Source organism: Vicugna pacos, chromosome 20 (genome assembly GCF_048564905.1).
Source record: "Vicugna pacos chromosome 20, VicPac4, whole genome shotgun sequence".
Lineage (NCBI taxonomy): Eukaryota > Metazoa > Chordata > Mammalia > Artiodactyla > Camelidae > Vicugna > Vicugna pacos.
Window position 1 is genome coordinate 41,872,238 of NC_133006.1, and position 14,377 is coordinate 41,886,614.

The window sequence follows — 14,377 nt, forward strand, 5'->3', positions numbered from 1 at the left end:
ATTTTAAAAGATCACAAAAAACCCCTGAACGTCTACATCTAAAGTATTACACTCTCGTGTCTGAGGGCTCACGTGTGACCGCAGGATCCTCCCGGTGCCCTCAGGCTCAGACGTGCACTGGCCGTGCGACAGCAGCCTGGGTGCCTCCCAGTGTCTCCTTCCTCACCTGTAATGACGGCGAGAATTGTATTTACCTCCCAGGGCTGTGAACGTGAGATGAGCTTTGCAGGTAAAGCCCTGAGAGCTGGCCTGTCAGGCGGCGAGTTCTTGATAAACGCAGCCATGTGTGTTTGCGAGCAGGTGAGCTCACCTTCTCGGGGGCCGAGTGCCTGGTTCACTCCTGCCTCTGACTCCCTGAGACCCTCCTCATATTTACAGAGGCATTGATGTTTCCGTTTCACACTCACGGGTTGAGATTCTTCGTTAGAATTGTTTTCGTATCAACACTGTCACCTTAGGGCAGGGATGCAAGGCCAGGGAGAATGGCTAAACAGAGTCCCAGCCACATCTGCCTGCAGAGTCCAAAACATCTGGCTGGGTTCACTGTTTCGACACCCCCCCGCCCCCGCCCCGGGTGCACTCGCTCCTCCAAGGCCAAGAGTGGGCTCGCACAGGGGCCACGGCGCCACCTAGGCTGGGCCCTTGCCCTGCTCAGCCCTGGCAGCTTCCAGCTTTTCAGATGAGATCACCGCCGTCTGACCCGGGGAGCGGGACGCTTGGCCGGAACGCACTGAGTTAAGCCAGGCGCTGTGCTTTCTTTGGAGACGGGAGGGCATGTGTTCCAGCTTTGGAAGTAAATTCACTCAGGCTTTCGTGTTTTGATTACACTTGGCTCCCACCTCCTATAAGTTCCAATGTCTGCGGAACAGGGAAACGTGCCCGAGTCCCGTGGATTCGTGAGTCGTGAGTCTGTCGGCGGAAAGGGACAGGAAGCGGAGGGGCTGGTGCCGGGGCTGTGACATCATCTCCTCGGCATCCCGTCCAGGTCCCGGAAAAACGCAGCCTGCGCCGCCCTGAGGATTCTGAGACACAGACGACAGGAGCTGTTTGGCTGCTCGGCCAGCTCCTGAGAGCAAGCAGCTCGAGTCTGGAAGTCTTATCCACGGGAGCGAGCAGAGGGTGCAGCTTCGGTATGTGGACGGCCGCCAAGGCCTCAAGGAGAAATGAAAGGAGAAACAAAACCCTTCAGTCAGAACACCAGTGGAAAAACACTTCTTCAACACAAACTCTGGGCAGCACAATGTGCTTTTATTATGCCTGGGCTTATTTCAAAATGGTCTTGGAAAAATAATGTTTATAAAGTTCCCCTGGAGTCAAGGTCACTCCAGGGCAGTTGGGGATTTGGAACTCGCATCTCCCAGACGTACTTCTCAGTGAGGAAGGCTGGCTAGTGTGCGGCGCTGGTGGAGGAGGAGGAAGAGGAGAAGGGATTTTCGCCTCCTTTCACAGAGCAGGAGCTGGGGTTACAGGGTCCAGGCCCTGCGCCGTTTGACAGCTGGAGGGGCCCAGACGTAAAGGGCCCTGGAGACTCGCACTGTGCACAGGAGTCAGGGAGTCGGGGAGCTGCGTGCAGGAAACCCCACTTCCCCCCTGCATGCGCTTGGCACCCGGCAGCACCCGCATCAGCAGATAAACAGCAAATGAACATCGGGAAGCGAGGCTGTACAGTCACACCCAGGGAGCCGGGGGTTGGGGGCTGGGAGACACAGCCGCGTCCTCAGTGACGGTGACCCTGCCTCAGGCTCTTGCCCACAAAGGTTAAGGATTTTGCTTTTACAGAAATGTTTACTAGCCCCGGGTCTAAAGCAAGAGAGCTGGCAGGAGTTGGGGGGACCCTCTGGTCTCGACGCCCACCCCTCACGGACCCAGACTGGAAATAAACACAACATTATAGACTGACTATACTTCCAAATAAAAAGACAAGGCTTGGCCTTAGTTAGTGCTCAGTAAACATGAATTACTCCCCCCCGAATAGACTTTACCAGACTAATGTGTTAGTTAATAGTTTATTGCTTCTCCTCAACTTTATTAAACGCCTTGAAACAAACTGTATTTTGAAAGCAAAGTTATAAATTTTCTCCTTTTTTAAAGAAACAGTACTTAATTAATAATGTAATTTAAAAAATAATTAAGCAAGAGAGCTGCCAGGAGAGGGTGGTCCCCTCTGGTCTTGGCACCCACCCACTCTTGCCTCCCCCTCCCAGCAGCGCCCTCCGGCTGCTGTTCTTGGCAGAGCAGGGCGCCCGACGGCCGGCACGGAAGGGCCGTCCGGCGAAACCCTGCATCCCGGCTGCCTCTGTTCTCCGTTTTCCCGCAGCCTTTGCTGGTCATGCAGCTGGACTGGGTCTCACCTCGGTCCTGCCCCCCCGTCCTGGGCATCCATCTCTCTGAGCTCTGGGAGTGCAAGGCAAAGCTAACTCATTTTTGCATTCCCAGCACCTCCTATGTGACAGGTGCTCAATAAATTGATTTCATTAATAACTAAGCGCACAAACAATGGATTAAAATTTTTAATTAATAGAAGAGTTGGGGCCCTGATCCCAGGCAGACAGAGCCCCCATCCAGCAGGAGGGAGCCGGGCATGAGGTCTCTCGGCAGCTACAAATTTAGCCCCACTCCCAGCCAACATCCTTCTCATGCGTATTCCACACTTATGAGGCGAGAAGAAACACATTTTCTTTTGGTGAAAATCGCATCCATCGTCCCATCTAGGGGTTACGAGATGCGCTGACTCTAACGCAGCATTGAAACTTCCTGTGTTGGGGTTTGTCTTGCCTTTCAGTTTTTCCATCACTTGTGACTGGATTACAATTAGTCATTCACAAACACAAAGAACGGAGACAACACAGAGTCTCATTCCAAATAGATTTTAAATTTGTTTCGCCTGGCTTTCCTTACTCTGAAAACATTTTCCATTTTTCTGGGGTCTTTATTATATCTTGGGTTTTTGTTGGCAACTTTCTGAACACAACATCTTGTTTACACACCAAACAGCCTGAAATTTATGCAATAAAACGAACCACTGGGTCGCAGGAAACACCCCTCTTCAGCACACTGTCTGTGTCAGAACCTCAACTGACCGTGTGGTCAGCCTCAGCTGATGGAGACCAGTGGCTGCGCCGTCAATATTCACACAGCTGGAAAGATGAGCACATTCAAGGTGCCTCACTCTGCACTTGGGGGGATGGACCACTTGCGTGGGTAGAGGACCAGTTTACACTTAGCCATGCATCTGAAGAGTCAACCATGGAAACCTGAATTAATGGATGCCTGTTTGTGACTGGTTCCAGTAAAGTGGAGCAGGAAGTGGTGTTTCTGGAACTAGGATCCACAGGTTTGTTCTAGGGGAATATAAGCTCCATGGAAAACATTTTTCACTGCTTTAAATGTTTGTGTTTACTTTTAATTAATTTAATTTTATTAATATTATTTAAATTAAATTAAATTAATAAAAATGCAATTTGTGAATACACTCTCATCGTACAAAATTAAAATATCACAGGTAGAGCCAGAGTCCCTTTTCATCATTGCTTAACCCCATTCCCACAAAAGGCAACCGCTGTTGTCAGTCTGTGTGCATCTTGCCGCCCTACCGTCCACAGAGCACTGGCTTGGCGCCTTATGGTTACGAGATGGTGGCCACGGCCCCAGGCATTGCACCTTCACACAAGCGAGTTCCAAATATAAAGAGGGGGGTTTCTCTCTGCAAATCTCTCTTTATCGGGAAGGAAGACTTCCACCGAACTTACACAGGAGGCTCCCCCTCCCCCGTGTCCCCTCGGCCAGGGCGAGGACATAAACTAAGTCCCTGCAGCAGAGGGGGCTGGGAAACCGAGCCCCTGACGCTTTCAGCGTCCAGACTGCAGCGCAGACCCCGTCCGGAGAGAGGACGAGGGGAGCGCGGTCAGGCGGGGCGCACAGGCGCTGCACTGCCGCCCTCCTGGGAAACGCTGATGCTAGACGTTTCCTCGGGCTCCACTCTGCCGGAAAATGCCGAGCTTTCGGCAACACAGGCCTGGCGCGTGTCGTCGGGAAGGACGCGCAGTTCTGCGTGGGCTGGGCGGGAGAGGCGTCGTCGTCAGTGGCGCTGTGTGCGTGGCCGGGGGGCGGGGGGCGGTGTGCAGAGGCGGGGGGGGGGGGCGGGGGGCGTGGCCGGGGGCGGGGGGCGGTGTGCGGAGGCGGGGGTGGGGGTGGGGGCGGGGGCGGGGGCGGGGGCGGGGGTGGGGGCGGGGGTCGGGCAGCGCCAGCGCCAGCGGCGCCCTCCCGCTCCGGAGGCGGGCGGCGAGTCCCGTGGGCCGGCTCCGCTTGCGTCCTGCTTTTGGAGAGCCTGGCACCCCGACGTAGCTGCAGGGGGCCGGGTGTGGGCCTGGAGCTCCTGCGCTACCTCGCCCGCCCGCCCGCCTTGTTCTCTGCCTGGCATCCAGGCGGTTCTTTGCTGTGCTTTTCCGGCCCACCTGATTGGGTGAATCCCGAAGTCGGGTGGGTACCAGTACCGGCTGGGGGAGCAGGGCAGCCGAGTCACGGGCAGGAGCCAGTGTTTCTTCTCCAGGTGTTCATCTCACCCGTAATGGCCACCCTGGGTGAATTTGCTCTTACTCATGTGGTAGTTTTGCTCCCCAGATCCAGCGATACAGATCTTTGTGCTCCGGGGTGAGAGGTATCCGGCCCATTCGCCTCTCTCAGAGCACGACTCTAAGAACAAGCGCTAAGAGACATAGAAACGGTAAGCACTCACCACGGCCTCAGCCATTGTCTCCATTAATGGTAAGTAACGCGGAGAGGAAGCTTTACAGTTTACAAAACATCTTCCTACACTTGTTGTTGCTCTAAGTTTCAAGGGTGACAGCAGTCTTGTGAGTGAGTCCGTGTGAGCAACAGCAGTAGCTGACTTCCACTGAGTGCTTACGTACAAACTTCTGATCGCTGTGCACAGGGTTTCCCCGCATGCAGCCATTTGTTCATTTAATCCCTGCAGCCGCACCATCAGGGGGATGTTACTGTTTTTCTTATTTGTCAGATGAGGAAACTGAAGCTAAAGGATTTGAGTAACTCCCCCAAGGTCACGTGACTCATCAGTGGTAGACTGTGGATTCAGATGTGTGTCTGCCTCTCTCTAAGATCTGAGAATTCACTCCACTTGTCCAGCCCTCTTCACGGTTATTTTCATTTAGCGCCATTGTTGTTCTCACTTCGGGGCCGAGGACACTGATGTCTGATAAGGGTTGGGAGCGGTTCACCCAAGGGCACCCGGCGAGTAAAGGGCAGAGCCACTCAAGGCTTCTTACTCCATTACCCCAAGGGCTGAAGACAGCTGGCTACTCCTCCTACTGAGATACCATTGTTCAATCGCTCAGTTCATCAGATGTCACCACCTTCCCCAAGCCGTCTGGAAGGCAGACAGACCTGGATTGGGATCTTGGTCAATTACTTCTCTCTGTGCTTCAGGCTCTCTGTTTATGAAACACAACCTACTTTATAGAATTGTTGGGAGGATTTAATGAGCTGTTTCATGAGCTGTCTACACAGTGCCTGACACTTAAACATGGCAACCGTCTGTTGCCATCTCCACGTGCCCTGTTGCTGGAAGGTCGTACTTCCTCCACCCTGATCAGGGATGCTTTGGGAGGACTGTGTGCCCTGGGTCAGGGGTTGCTCCACGGGGTAGACCAGAAGCCTGGGCTCTTTCATTGTTTTGCACCCGAAGCATCCATACAGCTTTGGGCTTCGTAAAACAAAAACGTCTTATCTTAGATGCCTTCATATCGGACAGTAAACCTCGAGTCTGAGCTAACAATTTCACCTGTGTTTGGAAGCAGGGATAGCTTAAGTATCAGAAAGTCGCAAACCCAGGACTCTGCACAGTGGGTAAAGACAAAAGGCTAAGTGCCCACCAGTTGTGAACAGGCAGTCGGTACTCCTCCAGTTGGTCATGCTTGTGCTGCTGACTTAGGAGGCAGTTCCCGATGGGAGCCCACGAGTAGCTGTGTGCGGACCCTCCATCAAGAGGCTTGGACGTAACGTCGTTCCCGCCTAGACGCTGAGCTCCCTGAGGGCTGGGGCCGCGTAGCCTGGTACACAGGAGGGGTCCAGTAAGTGTGGCTGGGTGGGTGGGTGGATGAATGGACGGTCCCTCTTTCCTCAAAGTGGACCCGCTGTAGAAAGGAGACCCCCAGTACTTAAGACGTCAGGGGTGCACAGGCAGGTGCCACTTCCGCCTGGGTTTTTGCCAGAAACTTTCCCTCTCAAGTAATTCAAATCCACACATAAAACAAGAAACTGGATAAAAGAAGTGAGCTCTTGGGTGACATCGGCCCCAGCCCTGCCAGAGGAGGGACCTTCCCCAGCCTCCTGGGCTGGCCGCAGCCACCCCGGCCGCAGGGCCACCTTGGCCGTCTGAGGAGTTCGGACTCACACCCACGGTCTCCTGTCCCGGGGTTGAAAAGGAAGTGGCACCAGAAACCAAGAAACCTATTTTAGGTTTTTGTCTTTTGACTGTGCAAGATGAGTAAGCACAAAACAAAATTCCCCTCAGCTCTGCCGCAGCCTCGGGCAGTTACTAACGTTTTTGTTTCAGAATCCTGCGGACTTCATGGAAACCTGCTACCAGTGTGTGTTCTCAGTCACAGTTTGTGGGGCAGACGAGACCCGACAGGGTTTACCTTCATGGCAGCTGAAGGGCATTAAGGCTCAGGCTTAAAAGATTAGATTTAAATAAGAAATATGTAAGTAAGTTAAGAAGAAGGGTAAAAGAGAGGTGGGGGTGTAGCTCAGTGGCAGAGTGTGTGCTTAGCGTGCACGAGGTCCTGGGTTCAGTCCCCAGCACTGGTACAGGAGAACGTGGGACACCTCCCTGGGGCGTGCCCCGCCAAGTGAGGGTCCTTGGCTTTGTGCAAAAGACAATTCAAGAGTGAGCCATAGCAGAGTGATGGTGGGTTTATTCAGAGAGATGCACCCTCCACCGACAGAGTGTGGGCTGTCTTGAGAGATGGGGGGGTGGCCTCAGAGCGTCGGGTCATCTAGAAAAGTGAGATTGGCCGTGAGGTGTGGGGGTTGTTAGCTTTTATGGGCTTGGTAACTCCATATGCTAACAAGTGGAAGGATCATTCCAACTACTGTGGAGAAGGGGCTGAGATTCCCAGAAACTGGACCACCACCCACTTCTTGACCTTTTATGGCTAACCTTGGAACTGTCATGGCGCCGTGGGTGTTGTCATCTTGTATATTAGTATATTACCATATTAATATATTAACATATTACAATTAATATATTACATCTTATATATTAATATGTTGCAGTGTATTACAATAATGAAGGTCAAGGTCTACTGAAGTCAAATCTTCCACCATCTTGAGCCTCAAGGTCTAGCAGGAGTTGACTCTTCTGCTCTTTTGGTGCTAACTGCTGTGTCATTGTTTTGATGGTTGTGCCCTGCTCCCTTCCCTCCTGTCTCAGTACCTCCACTAACACACACACACACACACACACACACACACACACACACATGAGGGGGTGAAGGAGGGAACACGTGATGGATTAGCACCCCCGCCTCAGCAGAAGCCACACGTAAGAAAACATGAGCACGTGCACCTGTGCTTTGACTTACTATCCGCAGTCTTTTGATCATGTGCTTTGGGTGGTTTTTCGTTTTCTAGAAATAGATTTGTACCAACACACCCTCTGTCTTCCATCCTGTTACTCTTGTAAGCACCTGTGAGGTTGGCCACCACCTTTTCCATTCAGCACTTCCCAGCCTGGTGCCTGGGAGAACACTTGTCAACCAGCGGTGACAGAATGGGACCCTAAAAAGTCTTACATGCACACATTTAAATTAAACAAAATTAAACAGACTTTTTTAATGCTTTCTGGTTTTGGAGTCTAGCCTGCTCACACGTATCATGAGCTGTCGAGGGGCGTGCAGTATATAGCGTTTCCCAATCATATTTCAGCCCACCGTCTTTTTTTTTTCACCACACTTCCTAACTTCTCCAAAGAGAACACAGAACACAGTTTGGGAACCCTGTGACTGAGTGGGTTTGCTCCTTGCAAGGTAAGTCTTTAGAAGGCATTTCTACCTCGGAACCTTGTCTGCAATTCCGGAAGCTTCTGTTAGACGAACTGTGAGCTTGCTCTTGGTGCCCGGTGAAGACGTCTCTCACTGGGACTGGTCATCTGCAGTAAATCAGCTTTAGGGATTCCTGCACTGGCACCGCCTCCCAAGCTGCAGTTACTCCACAAATATTAAACAATGATAACTTTCCATAGAAAGCATTTCAAGGTTTCAACGCTCTTTCACCCACATCCATGTCACAGCCGTTTCCCTGTTGATTTTCCACTGAGAGCAGAGACCGTGTCTTGCTCATCTTCCTTCCTCCTCCATCAACCCACTTGTGTCTGTTGAAATAATCCTCAGTTACCCATGCACCAGCTCTCTGGGTGGACAGGGCAGGTGCAGCTGCCTCTGACCGACTTTAATGACACCGAGACGCACAAAGGTGGGCCCCTAAGTGACAAAAGTTAGGGAGCAGCCCCGCCAGGGCTGGAACCCACGCCTCGGCATGCGGAGTGGTACCATTCTCCTAAAGGCAAGCTCTAGGTTGTTACTGAAAAGTAGTCTAGAGGGAGAAAAGATCGAGACTGAGACAGAGAGTGAGCAAACTGGACTGTCCCTTGCGAACACAGACCCACAATACCCCTTAGAGGACGCCGCGGCCCCTCCCAACCCGCTGGCTGTAAACAGACCTGAGGGCAGTTGCTGTTGGGCTGCTGAAGACGTTCACAAGCAAAGGGAAGGAAGCAAGCTCTCCACTGGGAAAGGGAGAGCAATAAACACAGAGCTGCCCGGCACGGCGCAAGGGCAGAAGCACAGGTATGCGGACATCGTTCCTACGGGGAATTACAGGGACTGTCCGTCTGTGGTCACATTTTTCAGAACCGTGCCAAGGAGTCATGTGGCTGACCAACTACAGCGATCACTCTCACTCCTTCAGCCATCAACTCAGTCCAAGGTGGAGGTGAGGGGTGGTTCTACGGGAGATGTGAAATGGTTTGTAGATGTAATTTAGGGACAGTATTCATTCCATGTGCTTTTGCAGCCTGAGGGCACAGTTAGGGGACCACTGAGACCTCTGTGGAGGGACTGCAGGGCGTGGGGCTTGCCCTTGCCAAATCCACTCCCCGACCCTGAATTTCTGGCTTCAGCTGGGGGCTGCCCAGCTGCACTGCCGTTCCCAGAATCCCTTGGAGGAAGGCGTGGTCTTGTGACCAGGTTCTGTCCAGAGCTGTGATGGGAGTGGCGTGCGCTGATTTTATGCCTGGCTCCCAAATCCTCGGGGTAGTTTATAAAACAAAAGAAGCCCATTTCCAAACGTAACATATTTCGTGCTATTAACATGAGCTCGGCACTTTACCCACTTGATCTTTTAATCTATCGACACCCCCAGGGCCAGAGACACAGTGACATGTATACATGTGTGTACAGAAATGACCTGAAGAGTTATGCATGCAAACATTAGAGCGGTTTTTCTGGATGTTCAGATGGTAAATACTGTATGTCCAGACGCTTTCTCAACAAACACACATCACTTGTATAGTTTTTAAATGGTAGAACGCTTTCAAATGATAGTAATTCACTAGAACTTTGTAGGCAACAGGTCGCACAGCTGAAGACATTAGCCAAAGAACTTCCAGGGGGGTGTAAATTATCCTTTCTTTTTTTCTGGTATGTTTTAGGCACAGCAAACAATTTTCACCACCAAAATTGTAAACCAAATCTAAAAGCTTCAAAAGGAGATCTAGTAATTCCTGGGACTCAAAAATGCGCCCTGCCACTCCTGTGAGACCTTCTGAGTCCCCATCCTGCTCAACAGATCTTGGCCCACCAGCCTGGGCCACCGAGTTCATAACAGATACGCCAGCGTTAATTCGCGTGCTGTAACCCGGGGGTTGCAGGGTTTTTCTGCAGAGAGCCAGAGGGTGAGTATTTCAGCCTTTCAGGTCATACAGTCTCTTAGAACTACCCGGCTGGGCCTGGCTCGGCCCCAGTAAAACTACTTACACAAATAGGCATGTGGCGGGTGAGCCGCAGTCGGCCAAGCCCGTTCCAGGCTCCGCTGCTCCAGCTGTGGCCAGCATCACGTCACCTGAGAGCACATCAGAAATGCAGGCTCCTGGGCCCCCCATGGACCTGCGTTCAGAACCCGCGTCTTCGTAGGACGCCCTGGCGGTTTGTGTGTTCGTTCGGGTCTGAGAAGCCCTGGGGTGGAAGCGGATTCTCCAGCAGGGCTGCTCACTGGTGCGCCTGAAAGCACAGACGCCCAGAGACTCTGATTCCTCTGGTGGGGGCCAGAGTCTAAGTGCGGGGATCTTTAAAAGCTCCCAGGTGGTCCTGACGTGCGGCCACGGTGGCAAACCTGCAGACCTGGTCGTCTGAGCACCCCTATTCATGGCTTAGAAACAAACACTGCCCAAGACAAAGCATCCGCAGCCCTGGCTCAGCCCCCCCCCCCCAGGCCTCCATGGGCTCCGTCCAGAGGGTAACCCCGCCCAGCTGAGAGCCTCTGGGACCCTCCTCAGCCAGCACCCAACCCGACCCCTGGGTGCCCATGCCTTGCGTGTTGTTACATATTTTCCAAAGTTCCATTGGTGTTGAGAGTTTCAGGGAAGAACAGAGGAAGAGAGAATGATCGCAGCCTGGAGGTCCCCAGGCGCAGAGTGTGCTGGCCGGAGCCTCTCAGGCCCTTTCGCCGCGACTCGGCAGAGCCCTGGGAGCAGGTGAGTTTCGGGTGGTCACTGGCTCCTACAGAAGTGGGACAGCCTGGGAGATACGCAGACGGGGTGTGGCGGCCTCTTGGCACGGAAGTGTGCTGGCTGAATCACACATGGCTTTGGAAGGCTGTCTGCCGAACACCCACCTGGGACGGACGGCTCCGACAGGTGCCTGCGGGGATCAGAGCTGCCGAGCGTTGGCGGGAGCTTGCTGCCCGGAGAGGGCAGGGTGTTGCCCCGCCTGAGCGCACCCTGCACAGAGCGCGGCTCCATCGTCCTGGTGCTTTTCGGGTAATATCAGAGTCATTTTTTTTTTCCCCAGCAGCACAGAAATGATGCATGGTTCGTGTTTTAAGGAGGAGAGCATTACTGTTTCCTGTCAAATGCAGACACCATGAGCAACTTCAGGCTGGTTGGGACATGAAGGACCTGAAGCAGAGAACAGGAAAGGGAGTTTACAGGGCTAATTAGGAATCAGCGCAATCGGTCAGATACTGCGAAACTGCCTTCCATGCTAACTTTCACCGGCTAGAGGCACTGGGGGCTGGGAACCGCTGCTGGGGTGAGAGGAACCTCACATCCGGGAATCCACGCGACACCCACGGGGGACGCACCCCTGGGTTTTGTATTATATCCAGATCTCACTCCTTAGGTAGGACAGCTGGTGTCCAGAGCCACGGGGAGCGTGAGAGGTAAAGTGCTACATGCGCACAGTCAACACACACTCACACACACACACACACACACACACGTACACACACACACACACACTGTGAGGCCACGAGAGGTTCATGTCTGGATGTTGTGGACAAATAAATTCACATGAATGTGGTTTCAAACATAGACATAGATCTCGGTTACGAGTCGGGAAGGAGAGTCGGCTGAACTGGGTTAACTGGACTCGGACTGCTTTTCTGCTAAAGAAGGGCTCTGTTTCCGTGCCAGCCGGGCATCCTGGGCTCTGGCGGTCCCGGGTCTCGCAGCCTTTAGCCTACGTGTCATTACCCGCCCCACTGACTTCATCTCACTGGGTTTTCTTGGAAGGAACTTCAGGCCGCTGCATGAAAATTACATGTTGGTGGCGGGAAAAAGAAACACAGCCCTGAAGCCGCCTTCCTGACCCAGTTTTGGGGGTGGAGAGGGTCTGACGGGAGGCAGGAGGCTGAGCGCAGTTTCTTCCTGCTTTGCTGGCAGTCAGCACTCATTGATCTATTTATCTGGAGAGAAAAGAGCAGACAAAAAGGCTGGCTCCCGAATTCTGTGGTGAGTAAATCAGCTCCTGGCTGAGAAGCAGAGCCCAGGGTAGGAGGGCCCCCCTCAGGGCCAGCTCGCTCAGCCACCAACCCTGGGCCCAGGGCAGCTCCAACCAGCATCCCCCGGCCAGGCTGCCACCATCCTGATGTGGGACCCCGACGGCCCGGAGCTCAGAGACCCCCCTCCCACAGGCGCAAGTGTCCTGGGGGCCACGGGGGTCCCCGGGGGGCTCAGGGCTCCCATCTCAGCGAGGCCACTCACAGAGCCAGCACCCGGGACTGAGTGCGAGCGGGGCTCGCGTCTCCTACAGGGCCCTGTGCTGAGGCATGGCCCGGGAGCTTCGGCACTGAGGAGCAGGGGCCGTGACAGGGGTGGCCCGAGCAAGCCTGCATTGTAACGGTGCAATCTTTAACAGTGACCTGCAGGCACATTTCCAGAATCCTTCAGGCAAAGAGTTTCTTGTGGGGCACGCGCTTTCCTTAAGCCACGGTGGACTCCTAGGAGGCACGGGGCGGGGGGGGGGGGGGCGCCTCTGGGAGATGGCCGGGGTCCCACTGGGGTTTCAGGTCTTAGGCCTAATTGTCCCCAAGCATCTTCGCCTACTCAGCCTGTCACAGAGTCCCATCCCTTTGGGTTGCTGATTCTCAGGCCACACGTTAATTGCACTTGCAGAGACCGGTCCTGACACTAGAAGCTTCTGCCAGAGTCTGGTCGACAGTGTGCCGGGCCTGGGCATCCACTGATTCTGACAGGCGGGCAGGACCGAGAGCCTTGCTGATGACTGGAAGCGTTCAAGGGCCAGGTCACGGAGGTGCTAGCGGCACCTGCTCCTACACTTCCTTAAATAATAAGTGAGAGAAATAACTCTTCAGAGATTTTCCCCTTTCCAGCCGGACGGCTGGCTCTGAGTCCCCAGGCGCGCCCATGTCAGGTGCTGGGGTCACACCCTGCCCCTCGGTTTGCTGAGCTCCTCTCCTGCCCTCTCATGGCCACACGGTTTTTCATCATGCTTCGCCTTTGTTTTACCCTGTTTAATTCTCGCCCACACTGGGCCACTGGTTAAATCAACAAAGCATTTGGAATATTGACATTTTAATACAAGTTTACAAAGAGAACAGCACAATCATGCCTCACATAAGCTTCAAAAACTCTACCAGTTACATTCAAAGATTTGAAATTCTTTGAGGATGCCAGTCTCCAGTGTCTCAAAACCCTTGTCTAAAAGAGAGAACACCAGTTTATCCAATTGCTTTTCCATTTATCGAAAGCAAAATCTAACGAAAGAAACAGCCTCTCCCTCATCGTTTTGAAACAAAATACGAAAATTCTTTAAAAAATTAAGTCTGTGATCTGCTTGTGATGCACTTAACATGGTTGCATTTCAAGCTGCATTGTAATACTCATGTTTGCCCAAACCAACCACAATATCAAAGTTACTTTAAAATTGGCTTGTCAACCAATTGTGTTTTTTATATAAAATTAAAGTCTGTTAAATAGTGCAAGCTATTCATTAAGTGAGAAAAAGTGAAAATGTGTCTTACAAATTATGATCGTCATTAACATTGCATTAGAAATACTTTATGACATCCTTTGATTTCATAGTGTCTGAAATAAGATGCTGAAGTTAAAACAACTTCTGGCTAACATCATGTGAAAATAATTTTTAAAAGTTTTTTGAGGGAGTTTTTCAGAAGCTGTATCACATGAAAGGGGTGCATGAGTCAAAACTGGGGAAATGGCGTCTTTGCCACCTTGATCATCAGAATGCCGCAGAGACACTTCCGGTTCCCCGCCCGCCCCCAGGACCATGACTCAGAGTCTTGAAGAGATCCTGAGGCACTTCCGTTTTTAGTAAGCACCTAGGTGATTCGGGTGATGGACCTGGTGTGGGAAACACCCAGCTTGGCGGAAAGCAGGTCCCCGAGGCAAAAAGAAGGCAGCAAAGCAAGTGTCAGCTGGCAAAGCCACGACTGGGGGAAGGAGGTCAGATGTGAGTGTGGGCCTGCCCTGGAAGATCTGAGAGGTTGGACGTGAACACGGTCCTGTCCCGGAAGATCTGACAGGTTGGACGTGAGCGTGAGCCTGCCCTGGAAGTTTTGAGAAAGCCAGCGTGAAGGCAGGAAGACACTGAAGAGCTAGACCCAGGACCGGGTGAGTATTGAAGCTGCACGTTGATGCAACCCTGCAGGCCCAGTTACAGCTCCGTCTCTCACCGTGTGACCCAGGGGCAGTCACTTGCCTCTAGTTCCTCATCTGTATAACAAGGATACACACACACACACACACAAACCGCCTCTGAGGATCGTGGTAAAGGTGGAAAGAAATCATCTGGGCAAAGCATTTGGCCCCAAAGCAGCT